We start from the raw sequence: 27,399 nt of genomic DNA, 5'->3' as shown, positions 1-27,399 counted from the left end.
CAATGATAAACATGTGGAAATCAAAACTAAAAACACGTTACTATAGATCTCTGGAAAGAAAATGAAATACTTAGGTATATACCTAACAAAACATATACGGGATTATATGCTGAAAATCTCAAAATGCTGATTAAAGAAATAAAACAAAGCCTAAATAAATGGATAAACATGCTGTATTAATGGATTGGAAGAGTCAATGTAATAAAGGTGTTCTTTCTACTTAAATTGATATATAGGCTTAACACAATTCTTAACAAGTTCCCAGCAAAGTTTTTTTTTTTGTAGATGTGGACAAGCTTATTTTAAAATGTTTGTGTAAAAGCAAAGGTTCTATAATAGCTAAAACAAGAATTTTGAAAAACAAGAATAAGATGGAGGAAATACTCTACCTGATGTTAAGGCCTACTATACAGCTACAGTTATTGAGACAGTGTGGTATTGGCAGAAGAGATCAGTGGAACATAACAGAGGTCAGAAATAGACCCACAAATATGCCCAACTATTTTTTTTGTTATTGAGGTGAAATTCATGAAACAAAAAGTTTACCATTTTAAAGTGGACAATTCAGTGGCATTTAGTACATTGAAATTGTTGTGCAACATCCACCTCTATCTGCTCCAAAATATCTCCATTGTCCCCAAATAAAATTGTTACCCCTTCATCCCAGCCCCCAGTAGGCACTAATTTGCTTTCTGTCTCCATGGATTTACCTATTCTATAAATATTTTATAAAAATGGAATCATACAATTTGTGACCTTTTGTGTCTGGCTTCGTACACAGCACAATATCTTTGAGGTTCACCCACATTGCAGCATATATCAGAACTTTATTCCTTTTTATGGTTGAAGACTACTCCGTTGTCCGGCTATCCCACAATTTGTTTATCCCTTCATCCACTGATGGACATTTGGATTGTTCCCACCCTCTGACTATTGCGAACTGTGCTGCTGTGAACAGTCTTATATACGTTTTTGTTTGAACACCTGTTTTTAATTCCTTTGTGTATTTACCTTGGGGTTGAATGGCTTGATCATGTAATAATGCTATGTTTTACTTTTTGTGGAACTGTTTTGCCTCATTTTAAAGCATAACCAGCAATGTGTGAGAATTCCAAGTTATCCACATCCTTTCCAACAATTAGTTTCCATAGTTTTGATTACAGCCATCTTTGTGGATATGAAGTGGTATCTCATTGTGATTTTGATTTGCATTTCCCTAATGACAAATGATGCCGAACATCTTTTCACGTGCACCCATCACATGTATGTTGGTATGCTTGATGGTGTCCCATAGGTCTCTTAGGCACTGTTCATTTTTCTTCATTCATTTTTCTTTCTGCTCTGGATCATGTCGATTTAGCTATCTTCAGGTTTGCTGCTTCTTTCTTCTGCCTGCACATGCACATCAATGATTTTACGTTTTACCTTCAGAATTTTTGAATCCTATTTGTAATTTCTATCTCTTTATTGGTATTTTCTATTTATGAGACATCATTTTCCTAGTTTCCTTTAATTCTTTGTCTATGCTTTTCTTTAGCTCTTTTAGCTCATTTAAGACAGATAATGTAGAGTCTTTCTCCAGGAACTGCAATGTCTTGTAGGGACACTTTTCTATTAATTTCTTATTTTCCTGTGAATGGCTACACTTTCTTGTTTCTTTGCAAAAATTTCATAGTTTTTTTGTTGTTGAAAACTGGACATTTAATATACTATAGTGTGGCAACTTTGGAAATTACCCCCACCCCCCCAGCCAGGGTTTATTGTTGCTCTTGTTTGGATTGTTTGATTTAGTGACTTTTCCTAAGTATTTTTTGTGAAGACTATATTCTTTGTCATGTGTGGTCACTGAAGTCTCTGTTCCATTATGTTAGTGGTCTGTGAGTGATTTGGCAGAGATTTTCTTAAATGCCTGCAGCCACAAACAAACAAACAAAACAAACCTCTCCTGGTCTTTGCAGACTGGCTGTGTGTCGGAATACTCCTTCAATGCTTAGTGAGGCCGTTTACAGCTCTGCCATAACTGTCACTTCCTCTTCTTATGGAGCCTAAACATCAGGCAGAGGTGGAAGTGTAGGGTCATCTCAGGTTTTTATGAGCATGTGTCCAGCCCTGCATGTGTTTGTGGACTTCGAGGTTCCCTGAGATATGCAGGAGCTTTTCAGATCCCTCATTCCCCCAAATGTCTCCTTCCCCAGTCTCTTCCTTCCAAGAGTTTTTGGTGTGTCTATTGATTTCCATGACGTGCATCCCTTGCTCCAGATGGCTGCAGATACCACATGTGCCTTTAAATACTTTGGACAAATAACACCTGGGAGTTGGGTCATCCCTGGGAGAGGCCCAAGGCAGTGGAACAAAGGGAAGCCCTTGAGCCAGTCCTTCCGGGAGCCCCTAGGAAAGTGAAATATAGCCACAGGTCCTTGAAAATGAGGTCCATGTTGCTCTCTGGGGGCTGCCACCTTCACAGCCCTCACTGAGCTGGGGAGTGGGAGATGGGAGCAGGTCAGTTAAAATATCACAATGCTCTTTTACTGAAATTCAGCAAAATTACCGAAATTCTTTCTTTATTAAGAAAGAAGTTTCACGTGGGTGTTGTAAGTTTTTGATTAGATTCCAGAGTTTCCCAAAAAGTCAACCTGACTGTTTTTGCCAATTTAATCATTGCGTTAGTGGTGAGATGGGGTTTGAGATTTCCCTACTCTGCTGTTTTTGGTGGCATCTGAATTTTGACAAAGGTGCAAAAGCAATTCAATGCAGAAAAGAAAGCCTTTTTAACAAATGGTACTGGAGTAATTGAACATCTTTATGTTTGAAAAAAAGAAATCTGATCAAAACCTCATACATTACAAAAATTAACTCAAAATGGATCACTGACTTAAATGTAAAATGCACAACTCTACAATTTTTAGACAAAACCAGAAAATTTTAGGACCTAAGACTAGGCCGAGAGTGTTTAAAGTTGACACCAAAAGAATGAACCACAAAGAAAAATGGATAAATTGGACTTCATCAAAATTTAAAGTTTCCTGTTAGGAGAACAAAAATGACAGACTGAGAGAAAATATTTGCAAACCATATATCTGAAAAAGGACTTGCATCTAGAATATATAAGCATCAGTTTAAAAAACAACTGCTACGACCAATCCACCTAGAAAATGGGCAAAAGACAGGAATAGTCATTTCACTAAGAGGCTAAACAGATGGCAAACAAGTTCATGAAAAGATGCCCAACATCATTAGCCATCGAGGAATGCAGATGAGACCACAGTGAGATTTCACTGCGCCCCTATCACAATGTGTAAAATAAAAAGCTGACAACACCCACTGCTGCAAGGATGCAGCGAAACAAGATCCCCCATACTGGTGGGAATGTAAAAGGTGCAGCTGCTCTGGGAAACATTTTAGTTAAAAAACTGAACATGCAACTCAGTATCCTATGAGCCAACAATTGCACTCCTGGGCATTTATCCCAGAGAGACAAAAACTGCTATTCATGCCAGAATCTGTACACGAATGTTCACAGCCACCTCATTTATAATAACCGAGGAATGGAAACGCCTAACTGTCCTTCAGTGGGTGAAAGGTTATTCACAGTGGTGTACCATGCCACGGAGTACTACTCGGCAACAAGAAGGGACGGACTCTGCTTTCCTGCAACAGCCTGGTTGGATCACAAAGGAACTAGGCCGAGTGAAAAAAAAGACAACACACTCCCCCTGACAGTGTACGTAGAACTGGGGACACTGACTAGCTCTGTGGAGCTACTGATAACAGCTTCCTGGTGGTGACACTGCACTGTCGTTATGCAAGGTGTTACCTTTGGGGAAAACCCGGTGACTGGTGCGTGGGAACTCTCTGTACGTTTCCCGCCAACTGTCTGTAAATCTACAATTACTTCAAAATTAAAAAGTTAAAAAGAAGAGGTACATTTCCTCTGGCCTGGATCTTTTGTCTGGACAGCATTATGATCAGAAACCTATTGTGCCCTGAATCCGCCTCATGTCACCCCACCTCCCAGTTCCTGGGTCATGGTCAGCCCCCCGGAATGCTCCTCCTTTGGTCCATCTTTCCAGATCGTCCTCATTCTTCAACCTCACTCAGCCCTGACCCCTCCTTTCCATGAAGCCTTCACTCACTTGCTGGAATGTGTTTCGTTTTCAAGCTTCCTCTTCTGATTAAATTGATAATTGTAGACTTTTCTAAACATTTGTTTTTTATCTTAAATATTGATGGTGTCGCAGAAGAGAACAAAAGAAATCACTAAATAGCCCCGCTTGGGCATCCCTCATTGATATTTTCTTTAAAAATTAAAATATTTGCCCAGGAACAATATTTTGAAATATCTTCGTTTACCAGCTCTCTCTTAGGGGAGCTGGCTGCTCTCACTTTTCCCCGTCCTCCATCTCTGCTACACCACGAAGCCCGCGCACCCCTGGGAGGGAGGGGGTACCCCATCCGGAAGCTGGCACCCGACAGGAAGAGGAAGCGTAAGAGCTTCCGCTGGGCAATTTGGGAGAAAAGGGAAGGTGGAGGTAGTGAGACAGCAGGGTCCATGCTTCCACACGCTGAACCACAGGAGGTCAAGGTGCACAGCCTTCCGGGTAAGTGCTGGGGTCCCGAGAAGTGGGCTTAGAGGTCCTCGGAGGAAACCGAGGTCTGGACCGGAAGCCCCGTGTGACTCTGCACCGCGTCCAACCACAGAACGTGTCAGTTTTCTTCCCAATACACAGGTGTAAAGGGAGAAAATTCACCTAGTTCAGGATAACACAGAATAAAAAGTAAAACCCCCTTCCCCCCAGTCCATCTCACCAAAGGCACCTACTGAGTTCCTGTGATTCTTTCCCAAGAAACCTTTTACTTATTTTAAAAATATCTAAATGGAAAAAGGTAATCTACAGCACTGTCGGTGCCTCACTTGCCTTTCTTCCTAGTTAAAACATCCTGGGATTTTCCCACATTGACCCTCCCAACTCCTTTACTTCTCTCTCTCTCTCTTTTTTTTTTATTTTCACGTGGGCCATTTTTAAAGTCTTCTACAGTATTGCTTCTGTTTTATGTTCTGGGTTTTTGGCGGAGAGGCATGTGGGATCTTAGCTCCCCGACCAGGGATCGAACCTTCACCCCCTGAACTGAAAGGCGAAGTCTTAACCATTGGACCACCAGGGAAGTCCCTCACCTCCTTTATCTCTAATGACTGTAGATATCCACCTCTGTCCTCTATTTATGGACACTTTGGTGGTTTTAGTGTTTTGCTGTTTCAAAAAACGTTGCAATGAATATCTTTCTTTTCTTCATGTACATTTTGGCAGTGATTTCTGAGGATATGCATAGGATAACATGGACAGTTGGATCAAAAGGCATGAAAATCAAATTATTTTAATTTTCCTTTTTTTTTTCAAAGAAAAGGTAAGTTATGTTCAAAACTAAAAAAGTCAATTTGATAGTCAAAGAGTAAAAAGTAAACCCCTTCCTCTATAGATCCTGGTCCCTCTGTCCCCTCAAAGAAGTCATTATTATTTCTCTTTCCACAACTTAAGTTTCCTTAAAACGTGGTCACGTGCTTAACACATTGTACTTGCTAAATAATTCTCAGTTGCTCAGAGACGTAGATTTTATGAAAGTAAAAAAATGAGCAAGAAAGGCACCCCTAAGGAGGGTTTTTGTCCCTAAATCTGGACCACGCGGAATACCCAGGGGCAGGTGAGGAAAGTGAGGCGAAATAACCAGCCCTGCTTCTCATAGCTGAACTGCCTGCCTCCCAGCCTCAGGGGTCCTTGGAGGCCTGCGCCCAAATAAGCTATAGATTGAGTCCTTACGCTTAAATTTCACAGGCCAGAGCACCCGAGGCCGGCCCGATCTCGGCTCTGGTTAAGAATTCCGGCCACCTAGCGGCTTGGACAGGAGCCTGGAGAATGCGCTGAAGTGTTGTGTGGGTGCCGGCGCGAGGGACGCTTTACTGCAGCAAGAAAGGACTTCTGACAGCCTGGTGTAGGGGGAATCTGGGGGGCTATCCAGAGCGCATCGACTTGAGATCACTTATCTTAGGACAGACGCCCTGCCTTGCTTTCAGCTCCTCCGTCCGTGTGTGTGTGTGTGTGTGTGTGTGTGTGTGTGTTTGTGTGTGTGTGTGTGAGAGAGAGAGAGAGAGAGAGAGAGAGAGAGAGAGTCAGTCTCTGGGGACTAGGGGGCCGGCAGGCCGGGAGAAAGAGAGATGGGGGACCCGGAATTTGTTTAGCGCATGCGTGCTGGGTGCCTCACACCCACATTTCACTTGGTTTTATTTTTATTTATTTATTTTTAATATTTACTTATTTATTTATTTGGCTGCGCCAGGTCTTAGTTGCAGCATGCATGTCAGATCTAGTTCCCTGACCGAGGATCAAACCTGGGCCCCCTGCAGTGGGAGCACGGAGCCTTAACCACTGGACCACCAGGGAAGTCCCTCCCATTTGGTTTTTATTTGTGACCACCTCTCTGTGGGGCAGACGGGACCTCTGCGTTTAGGAACGGGAGGAGGGAGGCCCCCAGGGCAGGGATGCTGGTCAGCTTTAGCTCATCAGAGATCACCTGAGAGGTATCACTGTGCTCTGTTTAAGAAGGTGGGTGCAGGCAACCGATGTGGAGAGGTTTCCAGAAAAGCAGCTCTACCAAAGGTTTGGGTCCCGCGAGAGGGCATCTCCTGCATCCCCACGCCATCCCCACGAAGGAGTCGCTGTTTCCTCGGTACCGTCAGCTTCTCCCCGAGGGCCTGGCGCTCCCTGAACAGTCAAACTCTGGGCTACATTCTGATGCCTGTGGAGAGAGGGGCTTCTCCTAGTTTGGGGGACCCGCTGTGGGAGGTCTGGGGATGCTGAGAGCACACAGAGGTTGGGTGGTTAACCGAGGGCGTCCGGGCGGCCTGCGTTTGCTCCCTCCCTGGACGTGGGGATCCCCGGGATGAGCGGGCCCCCTCCATCAGCCCTGGCTGGGGAGGGCAGCCTGTGCCCGGAGCTGAAACAACTTCTTATTTGGAAATAAGCATGTGGTACTTTTAGAAGAGTGGAAAGACGAAAGCTCCAGGCTGGAGGGTGGCAGCCCCCAGGGGGCCGTGAGACCACGCAGGGGTTACAGTCCTGCTGCTTTTCCTTCTCTCCCCACATTGTCTGGCTCTGGGTAAAGCTGGGCTCCCTGGAGCGCGCCAGCCCGGGAAAGGGCCCGGCCTACACCACGAGGAGGGGTCCCGAGAGCGGGAGGCCGGGAGGGACTGAAGGCCGGAGGACGGCGCAAAGGTCACGGCAGATGGTGGCGGCCAGCCCTCCCTGCCCTGGTCGGTGTGCTGGTCGTCTCCTCTGCAAGCCTTTCTCGCCAAGGGCAACTACTGGTATTTATTCTGCGGGCTCTGGGAAACGGCCTTTGTTCCTCCTGGCTCTGGAAATGTGGCCTTAATCCAAAGTGATTACTCTGCTGCGCGCTCAGATTTATTCTTTGGTGATAGGCCGTCCTCGTGGCCTGGATCTCGGGCTCACGTTACCCAGCCTGTCGCAGAGGCCATCTGTCTTTCCTTTCCCGGGCAGACAATGACACGGAGGGCTCTTTGTCCTCTGCAGCTTTTGTGTGTGCGCGTGTGACACTGACCTCCGTGCTTCATTTCCACCGCAGTTAAGAGGAGCCGTAAAGAGCACAGGGGTTTTAAAAGCAGCCAGGGCAGAAGGAAATTGCCGTCCCAGGGAGGGCCCGCGGCGTCCCCGAGTCTGTCTTGCCCTTCTTGCCATTTGCAGCGGTTCTGGCCGCGGGAGTGGCCCATGCGCACGAGTCACACCTGCGCGTCGTCTGGACCAGGACGCGCCTGGCCGGCCTCCCAGGCTCTCTGCTCCGGAATCTATTGTTTCTCCTGGCAGGCTTACTGGACCAGGACGCGCCTGGCCGGCCTCCCAGGCTCTCTGCTCCGGAATCCATTGTTTCTCCTGGCAGGCTTACTGAGGATGTGTAAGGGCCTTCTCTGTTGCTGGGGCACTGAACTGGCTGGACGAGGGGTCCTCCCCTCCCGAGAGCCTCTTCCTGGCACAGGGCAGGGGTACAGGATTTGGGGGGATTGCCCTCTCCCCTCCAGCATCTCCTTTGTCTGGAAGGGACGGTGCAGCTGCTGAGAAGCTCGTCTGCGATGCTTTAAATCTTACTTCTCTGTCGGCCACGTTGCCTCCCCCTTGCTTCCAACTGCCCGCCGCCCCCACCCCCCCCCATCATTTCCCCTCTGCTGGCATTTATTTCAGGCAGGAGACAGGAAACGAAATGGCTCCATTCCACCGAGACAAGGCATTGATGGGCAGGCATGCACAGCCGTGTCCCATCCATTTGGAGCAATGCGGAGAGCTCCTTGGTCTTTGTATCTCTGTCCGACACGAGGCTTTTACTGTTTAGCACTGTATGAAGAATAAAACCTCCAGCGCGCTGCGATTTAGCTGTGACTCCATTTCTAATTGCTTACAATTAGCACTTGATTTGCCAATTATCTGTGACTTTGGGGTAGTCTGTGCTAAAACGAGGGACCACTCCTGATTATGTCAGTAATGGAAAAAAGCAGGACTGCCCACGATCTCCTGATGGAAAAATCCCCAAACCGCGGCAGGTGCACCTTGCGCTGCCTTTCATCCTCCTGTTTAAGTGCAAACACGCTGCCCGTTCTAGAAATTCGCTTCCCAGAAGGAGCGGCATTGTGGAGACTTGACCCAGGAGAGGCTGGGAACTGCCTGAGCCCCCGTCACGGCCGGCGCCTCCTCCCCACCAGCCCCAGGTTGGCCACAAGCTTGCCCCGCCCTGCTCCGTGGCCTCGTTTGCACCTTCTCTGGGGGCAAGAGGAGATCGGTTGTTTACATCTTACAGAGCGTGGAGTCGGGGTGCTGGTCTTCTCATCCATGCTCTTCCTAACGTTCCTCGTTTATAAAATGAGGGAAGGAACTGAGTTCCAGGCACCGGGGGAGTGGAGACTCAAGGGTGTGAGTGATTTGTACGCGCCCTATGCTGGCACCGCGGGGCAGGGGCCAGGTCCACATCCGTCTGGCTCCTGGTCAGTAATTCCCAACGACAATGACCTGCAGTCTCCCCAGTTACGTCGACTGAAGGGCTGCTCCCAGAAATCAAGTACATGCCTTACTTACACTCGTCCTACTGCTTAGAAGCCATGGCTGTGAACCCCTTGGAGCGGAAGGTGATTCCCCACAGCAGTAGCATCCTGTCTTGTACGTGTTGCACGAAGGAGTTGATGAATTAATTTAAGTGTGGATTGTTTTCATGGCTGGTGGTGCTGGGCTACCGACTGTGCTGGGAGAGCAGGCACACAGCCCTGGATGGCGCCCCAGGGGTTGCTGGACCGCTGGTGGCAGCCGCCCTGGGAATGTGCAGTCCACAGGCACAGACAGAAACCTTTTTCTGGAAGGCTACAAGTATTATCACGTGAGTGTGGTTTCTTCTCCTGCGTTGCTGGTTCCTCTGTGCTTTGATGAAAGATCGCCTTTCCCTGTGACTTGTGGTGTGGGTAAGATCTGATGTCAAGGAGAAGAAATTAAAGGGACAGAGCACTTCGGTTTGTGGAGGGTTTGCTTTCTGCCTCTGCAGAGTTGACGCCATCCGTATGGTCCGGGGAGGAAGTAGTTCTCTTGTGGTTTGACAGTAGTCACGGCTGGACGTGCCCGGCCCACAGGCACTGATCCATCTGAGGGGACGTCCCCGAGAGGATGGAGGGCCTTTCCATGCGCTGAGATGCTCTGTGAGGGAGGTAATATTTCAGACCTCTTTCTATATAATTACCTGTTATTTTCATGGATTAGATTTTGCTTTTCTTTGAGAAAACATTCATAGTAATCTAGGTCCCCCTCTGAGTTCAGCAATCATTAAAAGCACAAAATAAAGGCAGCTCCCTTCGGCAGTGTTTCCTTGGTCCTCAGGATTCAGGATTGATTCTGCAGTGGCCTGGCTCCGCTGTGGATGGCAGACAGTCTGGAGTTCATCGAAACGTCTTCAGTCAACGCCCGGCATTGCAGCTCAGTGCCCTGTGGTGCAGCACACAAGCCAGCTAGGGAAGCGTGAAAGGCGTGGGGGTTTCACCAGCCCCAGAGCCTCCCTGTAGGACGAAAATTCTGTTACACTTGAGCTGTAGTTACCATCATCAAATAATAGTGCCTTCTATCAACTTTTATGCTTTGGTGTTTCAAAACCTTCAGTTTCAAGAAGGTCATAGAATTTCTTAATAGACAAAGACCCGAGGACCTATGTGAGTGGAACCCTCAGTTTACCAGCAATATTTGAAAAGCTGTAATTTTTAGGGAAAGAATAAAAATCATCAGGCCTTCATATCCCAACTTCCTCCCTCTCTCTTTATTTCTAAATACTTTCAGGGAATGTCTTGCATTCAGTATGAATCTATTATTTATTTATATTTGTTCGACTCCAGAATTCAAGGTGGATTCAAGGTGGCTTACGACGTTAGATCATATATGAAATAATGAAAATAGTAATAAGTAAATAATAGTAAATAACAAATTAATAATCACAAGAAGGAAGAATAAAAATACCTTTTAGGATTTGAGAAAGTTGCTAAAAGTGGCTGCTGAATTTTGCTCTCAACTTTTCAACAGCCAGATGAGAAGGAACAAAGAGAGAAAGAATGAGAGGCTGAGTGACAAGGAGGAAGAATGTGCGTGCGAGGAAGAGAGGACGGAAGCGCTGTCCTCGAGATGCAGGATTCTCACTGCCTGACTCGTGATTACCTGGATGGAAAAGCTGGTCTGGGATCTTTCATTGCAGGAGCGTGGCTTTTAAATGATGGACACTGGTGGGCTTCCCTGGTGGAGCAGTGGTTGAAAATCCGCCTGCCGATGCAGGGGACACAGGTTCGAGCCCTGGTCTGGGAAGATCCCACGTGCCGCGGAGCAACTGAGCCCGTGCGCCACAACTACTGAGCCTGCGCTCTGGAGCCCGCGGGCCACAACTACTGAGCCCACGTGCCACAACTCCTGAGCCCACGTGCCACAACTACTGAGCCCACGAGCCACAACTACTGAAGCCCGCGAGCCTAGAGCCCATGCTCCGCAACAAGAGGAGCCACCACAATGAGAAGCCTACGCACCGCGACAAAGAGTAGCCCCCGCTCGCCGCAACTATGGAAAAGCCTGCGCGCAGCAACGAAGACCCAATGCAGCCAAAATAAATAAATAAAATAATAAAATAAGTCAATTTATTTAAAGCGTGTATTTAAATGATGGATGGACACTGGTTAATGTAAGCGAGAACGTTATCAACTGGGGTTGAAATCAGCAGGATTTGGTGAACGGACTGGACACAGGGCAAGAGAGACAGAAGCCAAATTCATCTTTCGATTGGTTTTTACGGAGGTGGGGTCCTCGCGCCCTCCGTCTGCCCTGTGGCCCTGGACACCCGCATGGCTGACGTGAGCCTGGCGCGGGGCTTCCCCCGAGCCCCTCCCTCCCTGTTCTGTCCTTGCCTCCTCTCCTGTTTCTTTCCCGAGTTGCTTCTCACTGTGTGTTCAGATGATGGTCCAGCTGGCCTATACTTTGGTTTGATATTTGCAGGAAGAGCCTCAGCTCAGCCCTCCGTGCCCGGCACAGTGCCACGGGCTTTACGCACGTCACTGCATTTCATCCTCACAATAGAGGTTTGTGCCTGTGCACAAACCGTGCAAGGCAGGGGGTGACTGGGTTCCTGTTTCCGAAGATAGTTCTAGAAACGGTGTGAATTAGGGTTTGGGGAAGGAAAAGCTGGTCCCTGTGGTTTGAAATCTGCTGAAGGAGTTCCAGCAGCATAAGGTAATGACCTAGAGCACAGATCCTGGACCATGTGCCTCAGGTTCAGTCCTGGATCTGGTGCTGCCTAGGTTTCCAAACCTCTGTGCCTCAGTGCCCTCATCTGTGAAATGGGATAAAACAGCATCTGTACCCCAGGGTTATGTGGGAGCTGAGAGGGCCAGCTTGTGTAAGGCTGCCGGAACAGGGCCTGGCACCACCAAGCACTAGGAATGGAGAAGCTGGTGGTGGTGTCACTATTTTTCTTATTAGCTTGGTAAATCCTCCAGGACTGGCTGGAGTCGGAACCTGGAGAATGTTATCTGGAATAACATGGGTCACAGTATTTATTTACTATCACTGCCAGGTGTTTTCATGCTTCCTCTGTGTTTTAGCTTTTGTGGCCCTTTGCAGCCACTTGGGGGCAAAATAAGGACCTCCTTGGTCGGAATAGTCTCAGGAGATTTTGTAGTTTCTCTGGCACTTTCGTGGTTCTCAAAATTTCAGGTGCTTCAGAATCCCCTTGAGGTCTTGTTGAGCTAGAGATCTCTGGGCCTTACCCTAGAGGTTCCGAAGCAGTAGTCAGGGGTGCTGCTTGAGAACTTGCATTTCCAGTGTGGTCCTGGTAGGCTGGCCAAGGCCCCCACTTTGAGAACCCCCAGCGTGGCTCACTTCACAGGACTCGCCTGATGCCCTGGACCAAATCTAACTCAAAGAGAACTCTTCCAACATATCAACAAAAATGTTAAAATATCTTAATAGTGCCTCTGCTGATTCTGCTTCTCTCTGTCATCTGCAAAAGCCAGAGCCAGTAGGCTCAGGAGAAGAGGTTTTCATTTTTCTCTTTTTTTTGTTTTGATTTTAAGTTTTTCTTGTCCAGAGGCTTTGTCCTGCCCATTGATATTCACAATTTAATCCAATAAATTAACCATTGTGCTTTAAAGATCCCTAGTTACTAAATATTGTACCTCACAGGTGTTTCCTCTCCAAGCTTTAGAGGCACAGAGCAAAAGTATTGAGAGCAGTGGATTGGGGTGCAACGGGACAACAGGGAGGATCCTGGGGGACGCGGCCACTCAAAACAAGGTGGCGTGCCCACGAACGGGGAAAAGAAAGACACAACAGCTTCCTGCCCCCAGAACATCACTTCCAACCCTGTTTCTTATTTTATTTTATTTTTAATTAGGACGAAATGCGTGTAACATAAAATTTACCGTATTAGGTATTTTTAAGTCTACAGTTCAGTAGTGTTAAGTATATTCACGTTGCTGTACGGCCATCTCCAGAGCTCTTTTCATCTTTAAAAGTGAAAACTCTGTACCCGTTATGTAGCAGCTCCCCACGGGCCCCTCCTCCAGCCCCTGGAAGCCACCGTTCTACTTTCTGTTTTTGTGCACGTGGCTCCTCTGGAAGCCTCGCATGATGGAATCCTATAGTATTTGTCCTTTCGTGTCTGACTTATTTCACTGAGCCTAATGTCCTCAGTGTCTATCCATGTTGTAGCTGGTGTCAGAATCTCTTACGCTTTTAAGGCTGAATAACGTTCCACTGTGTGTACATACCACATTTGTTTACCCCTTCATCCGTCCGTAGACACTTAGATTACTTCTACTTTTTGGCTTTTGTGAAGAATGCTGCTATAAACAAGGGTGTATAGATATCTCCTTGAGACCCTACTTTTAATTCTTTGGGGTAAATACCCAGGAGTGGAATTGCTGGATCATATGGTAATTCTATGTTTAATTTTTTCAGGAGCCTCCATACTGTTTTCCACAGTGGCTGCACAAACTTACATTCCCACCAACAGTGCACAAAAGTCCCAACTTCTCCACATCCTCTCCAATGCATGTTATCTTCTGTCCTTTGATGGCAGCCATCCTGGTGGGTGTGAGGTGGTGTCTTCCTGTGTTCTTTTTTTTGCGGTACGCGGGCCTCTCACTGCTGTGGCCTCTCCCGTTGAGGAGCACAGGCTCCGGACGCGCAGGCTCAGTGGCCATGGCTCACGGGCGCAGCCGCTCCGCGGCACGTGGGATCCTCCCGGACCGGGGCACGAACCCGCGTCCCCTGCATCGGCAGGCGGGCTCCCAACCATGCGCCCCCAGGGAAGCCCTCCCTGTGGTTTGGATTTGCGTTTCCCTGGTGATCACTGACGCCGAGCATCTTTGCATGTGGCTTTTGTCCGCTTATGTACCTTCTTCGGAGGAAGGCCTAGTCAGGTCCTCTGCCTGTTCTCAAGTTAGCTTTGTTGTTGCTGTCGTCATTGTTGCTGAGTTGTAGCGACCCTTATATGGACTATAGATCAGCCCTGCCTTGAGTACTAACACCAGCCTGGTGCCTGGCAGACCTGCTTTCTGGTCTTGCCTCTATTGGTAAACAGTTCTGTTGCCTCAACTCTGGCTTCTCAACTGCCCCCAGGAATGTGACAACGTCTGAAGCCGTCTTGGTTGTCATGGCCGGGGAGTGCCCTTCGAATCCAGGGGTAGAGGTCAGGGATGCTGTCAAGCCGCCTGCAGTGCACAAGGCAGCCCCTCACAACGGAGTTACCCGGCCCGGCGTGGCAAAAGTGTGGAGGTTGAGAAGCCCCTCAAGGACTCGGTTTCCTCACCTGTACAGTGGGAGGGTTGGACCATGCGCTCTGGAAGGCACGTTGCTGTTTCGATCCCTCATGTATTCGCTTCCATCCTCTGCATCAACGAGTAAAACATATCCTTACAGGTCCTCCTAAGCCAGGTCCTCCTAAGGCTCCAGTGGGTGTTTACGGTCTCAGTTTTCACTCAGCTCACACCAGCTTCTCGGCTCGGGGAGCTCTGGCTCACTTTGCAAACAGCTGGTGTGGGAACAAGAGCCACGTCCCCTTGGAGGGGCCCGAGGACCACATGGTGGGAACAGCAGAGGGCTGGGGCCACGGGGCCGGGTTCAGACTCTCACAGGCCGAGCAACTCGGGACAAGTTTGCCTCCTTCTCCCTTGTGCATTTCCAGCTGACACCCGTTGCCTTGTGGGGACTGAGACACGCGTGGGGCCGGGCCCTCGAAGTCTTCAGCAATCCCTGGACCCTCTGACTGCAGCGTCCGGTCTCCAGATGGAGATGAAACGACAGGACGTGCAGAGGGAAGGTGCTCGCTCATGTTTGCCCAGTGACTGAATGAATGAAGGCGCCTGCTCTGAGTCTTCTTGGGGCAAAAGAATCCAGTTATTCCATGGCTTCTGGAAACCTGGTAACAGTGACCACAATACACAGAAATTCTGTTCTGTTCTTCATTCCCATGCTCCCCTGCTGCCCCATACACGGAAAACAGGCCCTAAAATTTCTCACTTCCTTCGCACAGCTTTCAGCCGTCGGGGGCAGCTATCGGGCTGGGGGAGCCCAGAAGGTCTTCGTCTGCGTCGTGACCTGGCACCAACCCTCCACTGTCCTTAATAGCGGCGCTGCCCAGGGCTGTCCACATGCACAGAGCTAGGTGGTCGGGGAAAAGCTCCTTTTCGTTTAGGGAGAATTCCTCAAAGATTTTCTTAAACGGTTTCTTTCCCGAGAGCGGCTGGAATGTGGTCATTCACTTAAATATTTACCACGGGGAAAATTTCCTACCAACGCAGAATCCCATTTGCTGAGGGGTCTGAGCCTCGAGGTGGCCAGCCATCTCCTTTACAGTTTGGAGTTGCCCTTAAAGCCCCTCTCAGAATAGGGAGCTCATGGGGCGTCTGTCTTAGGCAAATTGGGAGGACAAAGCCAGGTGTTGTGGAAGGAAGCCCACTACCACTTGGGCCCTCCTGCACCGTCTCCCTGGGTTCCAGCCAGTCTGCAAGGCAGGGCTCACCCTGCCCTTGACAGGTGTGAGGACTGGGGTGCCGAGGGGTGAAGTCGGCTGTCCCTGGGGCAGTGGGAGGGGGGTGAAGTCAGCTGCTCTGCTTCTGAACCTGAAGGCTGTGCTGCTGCGTGGTTCCTGTAGGACATGGCACGCTTTGCCGTACCGGCCGGACCAGGACCCGGGAGCAGCCCAGTGACCCCCCAGGCCTGCCGGGGGGCCTAGAGTCCCATCTCCCGACTCCTTAGCTGGGTGTCCTGCCACCTCCTTTCAGTTATGGGACGTTTGGGGTACCCTATGGTCAGGGAAGCTCCCTGACTGACGAGAGCCCCGTTTTTGCCCTGGATTTATGGGGAGAGGGCCCGATCAGGGTGTTTTTCTAGTGAGATACCTAAAATTCGCTGTTGGCGCCCACAGTTTCTTTTGAAATGTCAGGAGTCCCTAATAATAAAGCCCTGGGGGGTGGGCTGGAGTGGTGCCTCACCCTGCTGGCTGGGAGTTCAGCCGGATCGACCTGAACGGGACCCTGGTTTTTGGGTGAGTTCAGGCCTCGGCTCTCTCTGCTCACTGACCACCTGGGACCTCAGGCAGGTCACTCAGCAGAGTCTCAGGTTTTCCACCTGTCAAATGGGGGCAGTAATGCTTACCACCCCGCCCCAGGTTAGGAGCAGTCAGACGATGTCGCGGATAGAAAGTACTTGCCCGGAGCCTCAGACCTTCCCGATGGCTCTTCCCCATCAGCTGGTTCTCAGGGCTGATTCCCTGGACCCCAGCGCCTGCCCCGGCTCTCGGCGTCACCTGCCCCTCCAACTCTCGGCTGCCGTCCCCGCTCTCCACTGGGGCCGACTCTGGCCAGGCCTGACCCCGTCCCTGAGATCCGCGTGGCCTTCCGGGCCCGACCTCTGGGGACTCAGTCCCGCACATTTGCACGTTTAACCTGTGTGAGTCCTGGTGGGTTACGGTCGGCTGTTGAGGAGGGGCCGTGCTAGGGTTTAGGGCTGGAGGGTGGCAGCGGAATCTCTGCAGCGCGTGTGGGGCGTTTGTGGGGCTGAGCCCAGAGCTCCCTGCAAGCTGACTTCGGTTCCTTGCACGCAGATGGCTGTGTTATGGGGCCTCGCCTGCCTGTTTGTTCTCCTGTTCTCTGAACGTGGGTGCTATGTGGACCTAACAGTGCGGGTCTGGGGGACACCCCCATGAGCGTGCTGTGGGGAAGGACCGGGTCTTCCAGGCAGTGGGTGGCCTGTCTTCCCACGGAAGCACCGGAGTTGAAGGATGGGGCCGTTGCCTCCAAGCCTCTCCCGACTGATGGCACAGAGATAGAGCTGTTGGTATCAGAAGGGTGTGTAGAGATCAGGTCCTTTGCACCCGAAGTACAAAACAGAAATGTCGACAAACAAGTGGTTTTTATGAGGGTTCGCTTAGCACTGTAAGGTAGAAAAGTAGAGATACAAAACATTTTTTAAAAAGTCTAATTTCTGACCTGACGGTTCCCCTTTAAATACATCATTACTTTAAAAAATTGCTTTCAATGTTCTCAAGAAAAATTATTCCTACAGTGACAAGTGGCTTGTTTGTCTTCGGACCTAATTGTGCTTAGAGTTAACTGATAAAAGGGTTTGGGTTAATATCAGAAAGTCTTGGGAAAATGTGCTTTTCTCTAAAGCAATTATTCTTTCCTTTTCCATCTTGCATCACCAGACGTGACCATCATAGCCTCCTTTGCTCTCTCTTCATCCCTCCTCTCTTCTGGGATGTGAATATTGCCGCCCCTTTGCCCACATGGAGCACACACACACACCCCATGAAGCCGGCGGGTGGAACCCAGGGGCGCAGGAAAGCTTTGGAGTAACGATCACCTCCCTGGAGGGCTCTTTAGGAAAAGAGAAAAGCCACCTCGCAGATGATTTCCACCCTTCTTTGCGCTGACGTGGCCCGCAGCTGGTTTGTCCTCCTGGACATGGGCCCCGTGGCCTCACACACGCCGGACTCCTATCCCTCTTCCTCCCCTGCCTCCCACTTAACCTGGGCAGTGTTTATACGTGATTTTCTTCCCTAAAAGGAAAAGTGAGAAGAATTTCCCCCAAGACATGTGGTGAGAAAGAACGCAGGACTCAGAGCCCAGGGGCAGCCGTGCCCTTCAGCTGCCGGCTCTCCTGGCCCGCTTAGGCATTTCAGCACATAAACATCCAGTGGAGGTCCTGGGAGAGGAGGCTTCTGGGTATTTGTGGAAAACAATCAAACTATCTGATATTCCTTGTCATTTCCCTCTGTGATACCACCACCACCCCCCCACAAAAAAAAAACCACTGTAACCAAAGAACAGGGAGGGTTGCTGAGCACCCAGCTCTGCAAGGACTGAGCCGTCAGCCACTGCGGTCGCTGGCAGCGGGGCACCTGGAGAGGGATTCAGGGTGAAATCAGGACGAGGCCCTCTGTGCTTTGGACAACAGGCCCCTTAGGTAGTTACATGTCTATCTCAGGAAGATTTTAATTCTTGCCTCTTCCCCTACGTAGAAAAGCACTAAATCATTAACTTGAGTTATCTTCTCTCTGCGACTAGCAGTGATCTTTTACCGAGATGTGTGCTTGACTACACATTTTTTCCAGGCCGACAATCATATATAGACTGGCCTCTCCCTCTTCTTCTCGGGAGCAGTTCCCTCAGAGCTACTGAGAGGCTGTCTCCCGGGCTGTAGTCTGCAGTAGGACCCTGAATAGAACTTAAAGTCTCAGTTCTCAGGTTGTGTGTTTTCCTTTAAGCCGACAACACCCATCCACACACACGTGCGCACGTCGGGGGAGCGCCCCGGACCACCCGCCTGCGATAGGCAAGGAAGTTACAGGCCCTTGGAGCCGGTCGGGTCTGGGGAGCGATGGGTGGAGCTCCATCCATCGTCTCCACGCTCCCGCCAGTGGCGGCGGAGACTGGACGGGGGTGGGTTGTGGAGCTGGGGTCGCCTGGCTGTCGCCATCGCCCCCGACCACAGGGCTCCTCGAGGCCGAGAAATCACCTGCCACCACTGTTCGTGCCTTTACTACCAACCCTTGTACTGGTGAGTAGTAGAGGCTCGAAAATCTTGAGAATTCATAGTTTGTTCACTGGTGGGGTGTGCATTTCCCCGCTGCCCTACTGTGTGTCCCCCCGGCTCTGCCGTGAGCCGGGGGCAGCCTGGAAGGACTGCACCATCTGGCCCATCCTTGATGTCCAGTGACGGAGCGCCCAGCGAGGAGAGAGGGGTGGGTGGATGTCCTTCCAGCTCCTTCCCGGCCAGGCCGTGATGGAGGGCACGGCACCCACCAGGCAACGTCTCCCTGGCAACGGCCCCTCCCCTGGCCCCCAGGGCCGAGGGACCACTGTCACTAGCCCCTGGGTGCCTCCTCAGTCTCTTTTGTTCCCTTTTAACCTGTCCACATGTTCTAACAGTGCCTTTGGTAATCTCCTTTTAATCACCCCTTTGGAATGTGCTGGTCACTTCGTGCTGGGATCCTGACCAGCACGATTAACAGCGCTCTGGCTATGGTTTGCTTTCTTCAGAAGATGCCTGTTTCTACTCCTTTGAGATATAGACTTAGGAGGTTAGTGAGGAAACAGTGTCCCCTCCAGGTAATGTAGCCATTTCCTTCTGGGCTTGAAGCACAGAATCTTCCGGTCCTGGGAGCCGCCCTGTCTTGTGCTGAGAAGGTGCCAGGACGGTTGGTGATATAAGTCAGGTAGCATTGCTTCCTTGCAGGGGCTGACGGTCCGGGGTGGAGTGAAGTCTGAACACGCGTGCTTCCATGGGCTGTCTGCACGCACCGCCTTCTGTGACTGCGTGCTGTGATGAGCTAACCCTGCCGTCCTCTCTCTATCGGGCACCTCTGGTAGGCAGGGTTGGGTGTTATTCATCTGTGCCCTCCAACGACTACTGAGGACCCGGCTCCCAGATTTGCACCCAGGAAATGTTTGCTGAATGAATGCTGAGTCCAGGAGATGCTGGCACTCAATTCCACTTCTTTCGGAGCTGGGGCAGACCCCACAAAGAAACGTTTGGGTGCCACTGCTGCCATGCGGTTTCCATTGTTAGATCTCTAAAACCCAGGTTTTAACGGACTGGGTATAGTCTGCCTGTTCAGCAACAGCACTGTGTAATTTCCCTCTCTGAAGCCAGTTTTCCAATATAACCTGCAATTCATAGGAGAAACAGTAAAATACTTGTCACTGCTTTTAAACGTTCCGTAGAACCTAAACCCTTAACAATAGAAGGTTGCCAAGAATGTGAAGCTTTTCCAAGTGTGTCATATTTGTCAAGCGGGGTGTTGTGATATGAAAAGACTGCCTGCTATATTAAAGGAAAACAGCTGTGTAAAATGAGCATCAAATTTCTCCTGTTGTTTCTGATCATGGGTAATATGATTTATGTTTTCATTTTAGAGACTACAAATCCATATGCGATTATCACTAACAGTAATTCACCATGTTCAAAATCAAAAAAGCCTGCCATTTCCTATCTGGCAAGCCCCGTATCTTTAATTTGGGGTTGCTGAGTGAACTGCTCTGCTGAATTGATGGTTTAACTCTAAATATCTTTGTCACTGGATGAAATGATGAGCATTTTTTAATCCGTTGCCCATTAATTAGTGGTATTTCACTCCTGTTGAGAAAAGGTGTGCCTATACATTTTCATTTAGAAAACTCATGCCAACATTATAAGACCTGAAGTTAAAATAAACAGAATTTAGAAAAGTAGAGGGAAGAGGTAAGGGAGTTGGGGTGGGGGAACCACCTTATAGCATCTTCATCATTGTTACTGTCACCGTCATTGCCCTTTTCGTCATCACCACCACCATCACCACCATCATCACCACCACCACCACCACCATCATCACCACCACCACCACCACCGTCATCATCACCACCACCACCACCACCACCACCACCACCACCACCGTCATCATCACCACCACCACCACCACCATCATCACCACCACCACCACCACCGTCATCACCACCACCACCACCACCACCACCGTCATCATCACCACCATCACCATCACCACCACCACCACCACCACCATCACCACCACCACCACCACCACCATCACCACCACCACCACCACCATCATCACCACCACCGTCACCACCACCACCACCACCACCATCATCACCACCACCACCACCACCACCACCATCATCACCACCACCACCACCATCACCACCACCACCACCACCACCACCACCACCGTCATCATCACCACCATCACCATCACCACCACCACCACCACCACCACCACCACCACCATCACCACCACCACCACCACCATCATCACCACCACCGTCATCACCACCACCACCGTCATCATCACCACCACCACCACCGTCACCACCACCACCACCACCGTCATCATCACCACCACCACCACCACCACCACCACCACCACCACCACCGTCACGATAAAAATAATGATAAGCTAACGTTTACTGATCACTTACTCTGTGGGAGGTGCTGTGAAATGTGTTGCTTGTAATAGATTTGTTTTGCTCTAACCTTTTAAGGTAGGTAGATTCTTATCCCTATTTTATAGATGAGGGATGTGAAGTATAAACGGGGAAGATTAAGTAAATTGGCCAAAGTCTGTCACCTAGCCAGTGGTGGACCTCGGATTCAAACACAGCAGCGTGACCTCAGAGTTTGTACCCTTTGTGGTATGTGGTGCAGGTGTGCACGTGCTGGCATCTCATCTGTATCACACCTTACAATGAGGCAGCTTGGCCAGGTGTGAATAGCCCCTCTGCTGTAGCAATCACCCAAGGCGCTTAGGGACATCTACTGTTTGTTTTCTTCTCTCTGTGTAACTTCCCTTCTGTGAACGATCTAGTTCTGCTCCAGCGCTGGCTTGGCCACCCCCTTCTTTCCTTTGCAGTGGGACAGAGCATCATCTTGATGTCCACAGATGCACAGATGTGGTGAGTTTTTGCCAGCCTGGACCTTTCCTCTGGCCCCTGGCCACTGCTATACGAGCATGCCGGGGTAGCCGGCTGGAGGGATGTGAGGGATGTGTGGAAGAGAGCTGAGTCCTCCGGGCTGGGCCGTCTCAGACCAGACAGGGGCAGGCGGAGGTCTCAGGAGCACAGGCAAGTCCAGCCGAGATCAGCAGAACTGCCCAGCAGACGTGTAGACAGCGAGCAGTATTAGATGGAGGTTGTTTAGAGCACTGAGTTGGGGTGGTTTGTTACACGGCACTGTCGTGGCAGTAGATAACAAAACATATAACTGGAATCTTACAACACAGGAAGGGAGGTGCCTCATGAAACAGCAGGGCTGGGGGGTTGTAGGGACTGAGTGAGCGCAGCAGGGAGGGCCTCTGAGCCTCTGCTGGGCTCGCTTTGCCCTGAGCTGCCCTCCCCACCCTGGTAAAGACCCTCTTCCCCTTTCTCCCCATCATGCTTCCTCTTCAACCTGATACCCTACGTTTATTTTCTGCTCAGACAATTGTTAGAAGGGTTGAGAAAGATGCTGTGGTGGGAAAGGCGGCCCTGCCAGAGGATGGCCCGCCTCCTCCTCACCTGCACGGAGGCTGATGTTAGCACAACCAGTGATTCCCTGGGACGTGGTGGTGCTGCTGTGTAGAGGGATACCCAACAGGAGTCATGTCACTGACACACCTCCACTCGGGTTCTGAAGAGCTGGGGGAGCGCCTCGGGATTTACTTGTCTGTGCGGAGCTGTCCCTGGAGCTGGGACTCCTCCCATCACCTGCACTCCCCAAGATGTCCTCCTGCCTGGATTCTCTGTGCCCCAATCGCAGCCCGGTCTCAGCTTTACGACGGCAGGGGCCCAATGGAAAAGGGGATGCAGAGGGTTCTGATGACCAGAACGAGGGCAGAGCTAGTGAGGGACAAGCCAGAGGCAGGAGCCCAGGACCTCGCTCCCAACTGGGGCTGAATTGTCTGCACGGACCGTGGTCCTGGCAGAGTTTCCGGGGACTCCGCTTCCCTTTGCCCTCTCTGACCCTGGTTCTGTCCACCTCCATTTTTGTGGTCGTAAATTCCTAGCACGGGAGACCCTATCAGTTACAGAATCAATTACACTGGGGGTTGCAGAGGTGAAGGCAGAACAATTCCTGCTGAGAGGACCTCTGTGTGAATACTTAAAGTTTATCTTGAAAAATAGAGGCTATTCTGAAATCCTCTTTTAAACTCTGTCAGAAAGCTACCTAAGGATACCCTCACTATTTTACTCCCCGGAAACAGTCACCCTGTTGACACTTGCTGGTTTACGGGACCTACTGGAGGATGGTGTTGGTACCAGCTGTTCGTCTTCCAGCTGCTGGCTTCCTGCGGGACACGTATCTCACGGAAAATCTCAGGTGTGTGGTTTATTTGCAGCACCTAAGCTTAAGAAAAACCTGGGGTGTCAGGGTGCCCGGCTTCAGGCTGTCCTCCCATCTCCCCTCCCCCCACCTCCTAGCTCTGCTCACCTCTGCTGGGCTTCAGTCTGAAATGGGCCTCTCTAAGGGTCAGTGAAGTGGCTACTGGCTGCCAGGTACCACTCAGAGGCGAGAAGCGACGTTTCACGTTCGTCCTGCCAAAGTCCGAAGGCGGCTCTGCTTGGCCTGAGTTGGGTCACATGCCTGCAGGAAGCAAGCAGCGTCGGGTGGGCGGGGGTGGAGGTGAGGGGCAGGTCCAGCGTGGGCTGCACCTGGACAAAAAGGATGGGGCAGGGTTATCTGTGGGGAGGGGCTTTCCCCATAGGAAAGAATTCTGGCCGGGCAACCACACGTGTTATTTCAAAAGGGACCATCTTTTTAAAATAAGGAATTTAGAAGGAGAAGCAGTCTGAGAAGTGGGCCCCAAATACTCGTTTTGGGTATCCACGAGAGATTGAAGTATTTTGCAAGCAGAAGGAAAGGACTCTGATTTGATTTAGAGTAAAGGATTTTCACACTAACGAATCTTCAGAAGGTTTCGTGATAATAATCGACCATCAGTGGGTATCCGTTAAGTCCCTGGCCCTGTGTGAGCTTCCTGATCCATCAGAGCGAGATGTGATTCCATCCCTAAAAGTTGTGTAAATAACTGTAACACAAATGAAACAACTGTGAAGAATATGATTGAGGCTGTGATTGTTGGCCAACGTCTCTGCCGTATTCTGTTGGTGCCGTGGAGTTGAGGGTGATGGGGGATGCAGGCCCGGCAGCTCCGACGATGGGCCTAGGAGAAGGTGAGCTCTGAGCCAGACATCGGAGGCACAGGGCTGGTCCGGGAAAGGTGAGCCCCTTCTGCAGGGCTGTGCTTGGCCTCTGCATCCTGTCCCTACCTGGACGGCGGTTTTCTTCCGGCGTGGTGCATGCCGTGCACTGACTAGGATTTTGTTCCGCTCGGTTTCGGCTTTGTCATAGAACGCCATGCTCCAGCATGATGCCATGCTTAGCGTGGTCTCTGGTTTTGCATTGCATACGTAACTCAACCAAGGTGTCCTCACTGCCAAAGTTGCCTCTGTGAGCGCCTCTTACCGAGAGGGTCCTTGTCCAGCGACAGGGTCCTGTCTGGTGGGTAGGGGTGGAATGGGGTCCTGTCTTATGGGTCAGGCTTGGGGAAACGAGTCCTTTGTTTTCAGCATCTCGAGGTGAAGTAGCGTGACTCTTCTTCGTTGGTTGTGCTGGATCAGTCCCCTAAGCAGTGTCTTCGGCCAGTTCCATTTTGCCGGGAAACTAGACCTGATAGCCCAGAACTGTGTGTAAAGAAGGAGCTTGTCCCAGCCAGGCCTGGATTCTTGCAGACGTAGGTTACGGATAGTTGCCGGAGGGTGATGACCTCTGACAGACCTCTGACAGGTAAAGGTGACTTGCAGACATTCTGTCAGCGTTTTGAAGTAACCGAGTCTCCCTTTGACCCTCTTCCCGGAGGAAGGGAAGCGTGTGTAGGAGCAGAGACCCGGGTAACAGAAGGCGCTGAGGGGCCGGCAGGTAGGAATCAGGGGGTCTGGGCGCCGGGTTCGGCTCTGACGCTATGTGCTGGGGGCTGATTCATAAAACGATCTGGGCCTTGAAATTGCTCATCTCAAAAGTGAGGGATTCTACCGGGCCCTTTTCCCCTGAAATTCAATGTTTTCATGACATGAGCCCCACCTAAGTAGTTCAGTTCCATGTAACTACCCGCATGGCTTATTTTCTCCAGTGTTAGAATACAAGTCACTGTCGGAAGTTCTCTGAGTAAAACATATCATAACACGTATTATCTGCATTCTCTTCGTACTGTTAGTGACGTGACCACAGGCAGTCGGTGACCCTGAGGGAGGGGCCTCTGGGCAGTGGGCACTGGGCTCTCCTTACGCAGCTGTGTGGCCCAAGCTCACACCTGCCCGCTCCAGGACCCGGTTTCCTCCTCTGTACCCCGGGGTGGGGGGCCAGGCCCATGACCCTCCAAGTGCTGTCCCACTGCCCCCCCCAAGCCTCTTGTCCCCTTTGTCCTCACATGTCCAGCCAGTCCTCCTTCACTGGGGTTTGTGATCCCTCCCTGTTATCCTAAAGGAAGCACAAAATTCATGTATGTTTCTTTTTAAAAAGAAAGTGAATCAAGATTATGTTTTATTTGGATGTACATATGTGTTATGGAAATACATTCCCACTTAATTGAGGGGAAAAAAAGGAGGTAATAAATTGTATGTGTACCGTGAGCCCATCTTTGTAGAAATATACCGACTTGAATATATTTGCAGGGGAAAGTCTGGAAGGAGAGATACCGGGGCAGTGAGAGTTGGGGTTGCCTACTTGACTTTTGTGTTGGTTGTCTGTGTTTTCTACTTTTTCTATGACGATAATGGCTTATTTGGGGAAAATTGGGGGAACTGAAGCGTATTTTGTTCATTTTGCAGCTTCCTCCTCCAGTATTATTGAGGCATAGTGAGGGGTCATAAACCAGGTTAGTAGCAATCAGTATGGAAGGGTGAGTTCCTCGTCACCCACGGATCTCCACTGGGAGTGACAATTTCTTCGAGAACCTTCCCAAGCCGAACTCATCCTCCCTGGCCTTCTCCCCTTCCCCCCGCGGGTTCTCCTCCATCGAAGAGTCTGCAGAGCGAGGTCCCCACCGCCCCGCTTCCAGCAGTGAGCAGCGCGGAGCATCTCCTCTGGGGTGGGCTCCCCTCCCCCCCCAAGGCTTTCTTCCCTACAGAAGGCTCCTCCTTTCTACGTTCTGACCAAAGCAATGAAATGGAAGGCAGTAGCTGAGTTGGCAGGCCCCCACAGTCCATCAGATGTTCTATTTGATAGAAAAATACTCCTGTCCAGGCCACTGGGACCCTCACCACTGTGAGAGATGTGAAGTCACGGACCCTCATACCCATCTGGGTTCCCCAGCACTGGCACGAAGCCTGCACACAGTAGATGCTCAGTAAACTCAGAAATACTGTTGGAACAACCCCGGAGGGGCTCTATTTTACGTGCCGTCTTCCTCTTTCTAACCTTACGTTGTGGAAAATTTCATATAGACTCAAAACAGAGAGCCCCTCTGTCACCTCCATCACCTACCTTCAACCAGTACCAGCATTCCGGGAACCTTATTCCATCCACCTCCCACTTGTTTTTCTTTTGCAAGAATATTTTCAAGGCAATCCTAGATACACCCTTTCACCTGTAAATATCAATACTTCAATATGTAACTTTAAAAGATACGGATGTTTTCAAACATGACCACATGATGGCACCTGCCCTGGCTGCCCCTTGGAGATAATTTGCTGTAATTTTGTATCTGTAGAGACAAGGGCAAGTGGGAGAGGAGGGGCCCGTTGTGAGGAAGTTGAGTTTGGGTCAGTACGTGGTCCTCACCCTGCTGCTCCGTCCCTGGGTGATTTTGGTTGAACTCTTGAGTTTCTGGGCCTCGTTACTTGATTGTTAGTGTGAGAAGAGTGACCTTGTAGTTGTCTGAGGGCTGAGGAATGGGGCAGGTGTCTGAGGGCTGAGGAACAGGGCAGGTGTTTCAAACCACTTTGGGGGCTTAGGTCAATGATTCTTTGATGTTCAAGGGTCGCCAGCAGGAGTGGGCGTGGGTGTGGGTTCCGGGGGAATTTCGGTTCTGTTGGATCAAAGTGCACTTGTGACAACACAGGCCGGTGTCCAGAGCAGAACCAGGGCAGGGTTTGAATCACAGGCCTCAGTTGTCCCGCAGGGAAAGGGGCTCTTGCAGTTCTGGGAGCCCCTCAGAGGAAGGGATCACAGCCTTCTTCTGTGATTTATCTTGTGTCTGCCAGCCCTGACTGAGGCATCACTATGGCAACAGGATGGGGAGCAAACAGGTTCACAGGCAAGGTGAGGTGCACCTGAGCAGCCGTGGAGGCATCTTTGGTGTTTCCAGGTCATGGAGCATCTATTGTTGAAGCAATGTTAATGCACCTTGTTCTTTCCCCTTAAGGAGTGTTACCCGCATAAAACACGATGAAATAGGGCCCCAGAGGGATGGTTCAGACTAGAAGGTGCTGTCCTGAAGCTGCAGAGCCTGGTCTGGTGCTTCTGGGAGCCTAGCAACCGTGCTGCCCAGCTCTGAGGCCTGCTCCATCGTCAGAGGGTGGTACCCCAGACCACACACACACGCGCGCACACACACACACACACAGACACACAGAGACACAGAGCGCCCCACATACACACACACACACAGAGACCACACCACACACACACACACACACAGAGCACACACACACAGACCACACCACATACACACACACAGAGGCCACACACACACACAGAGGCCACACCACATACACACACACAAACCACACACACACATACACAGACCACACACACACACACACCACACAGACACACAGAGCACACCACATACACACAC

The 27,399-nt window shown here is 50.4% G+C and overlaps 1 long non-coding RNA gene across 1 annotated transcript in view; it reads left to right on the top strand.

The window, feature by feature from the left end:
• The first annotated feature begins 4,506 nt into the window (after positions 1-4,506).
• Positions 4,507-27,399, top strand: part of LOC116764405 — a 50,023-nt gene continuing 27,130 nt past the window's right edge. The window contains exon 1 of the long non-coding RNA XR_004352871.1: positions 4,507-4,598. This is a non-coding gene — a long non-coding RNA (uncharacterized LOC116764405). The remainder of the gene's footprint in view (positions 4,599-27,399) is intronic.

This window comes from Phocoena sinus, chromosome 13, assembly GCF_008692025.1.
Source record: "Phocoena sinus isolate mPhoSin1 chromosome 13, mPhoSin1.pri, whole genome shotgun sequence".
Classification (NCBI taxonomy): domain Eukaryota; kingdom Metazoa; phylum Chordata; class Mammalia; order Artiodactyla; family Phocoenidae; genus Phocoena; species Phocoena sinus.
Note: the sequence above shows the minus strand (reverse complement) of the source record. Positions and strands in the feature narration are given on the sequence as shown.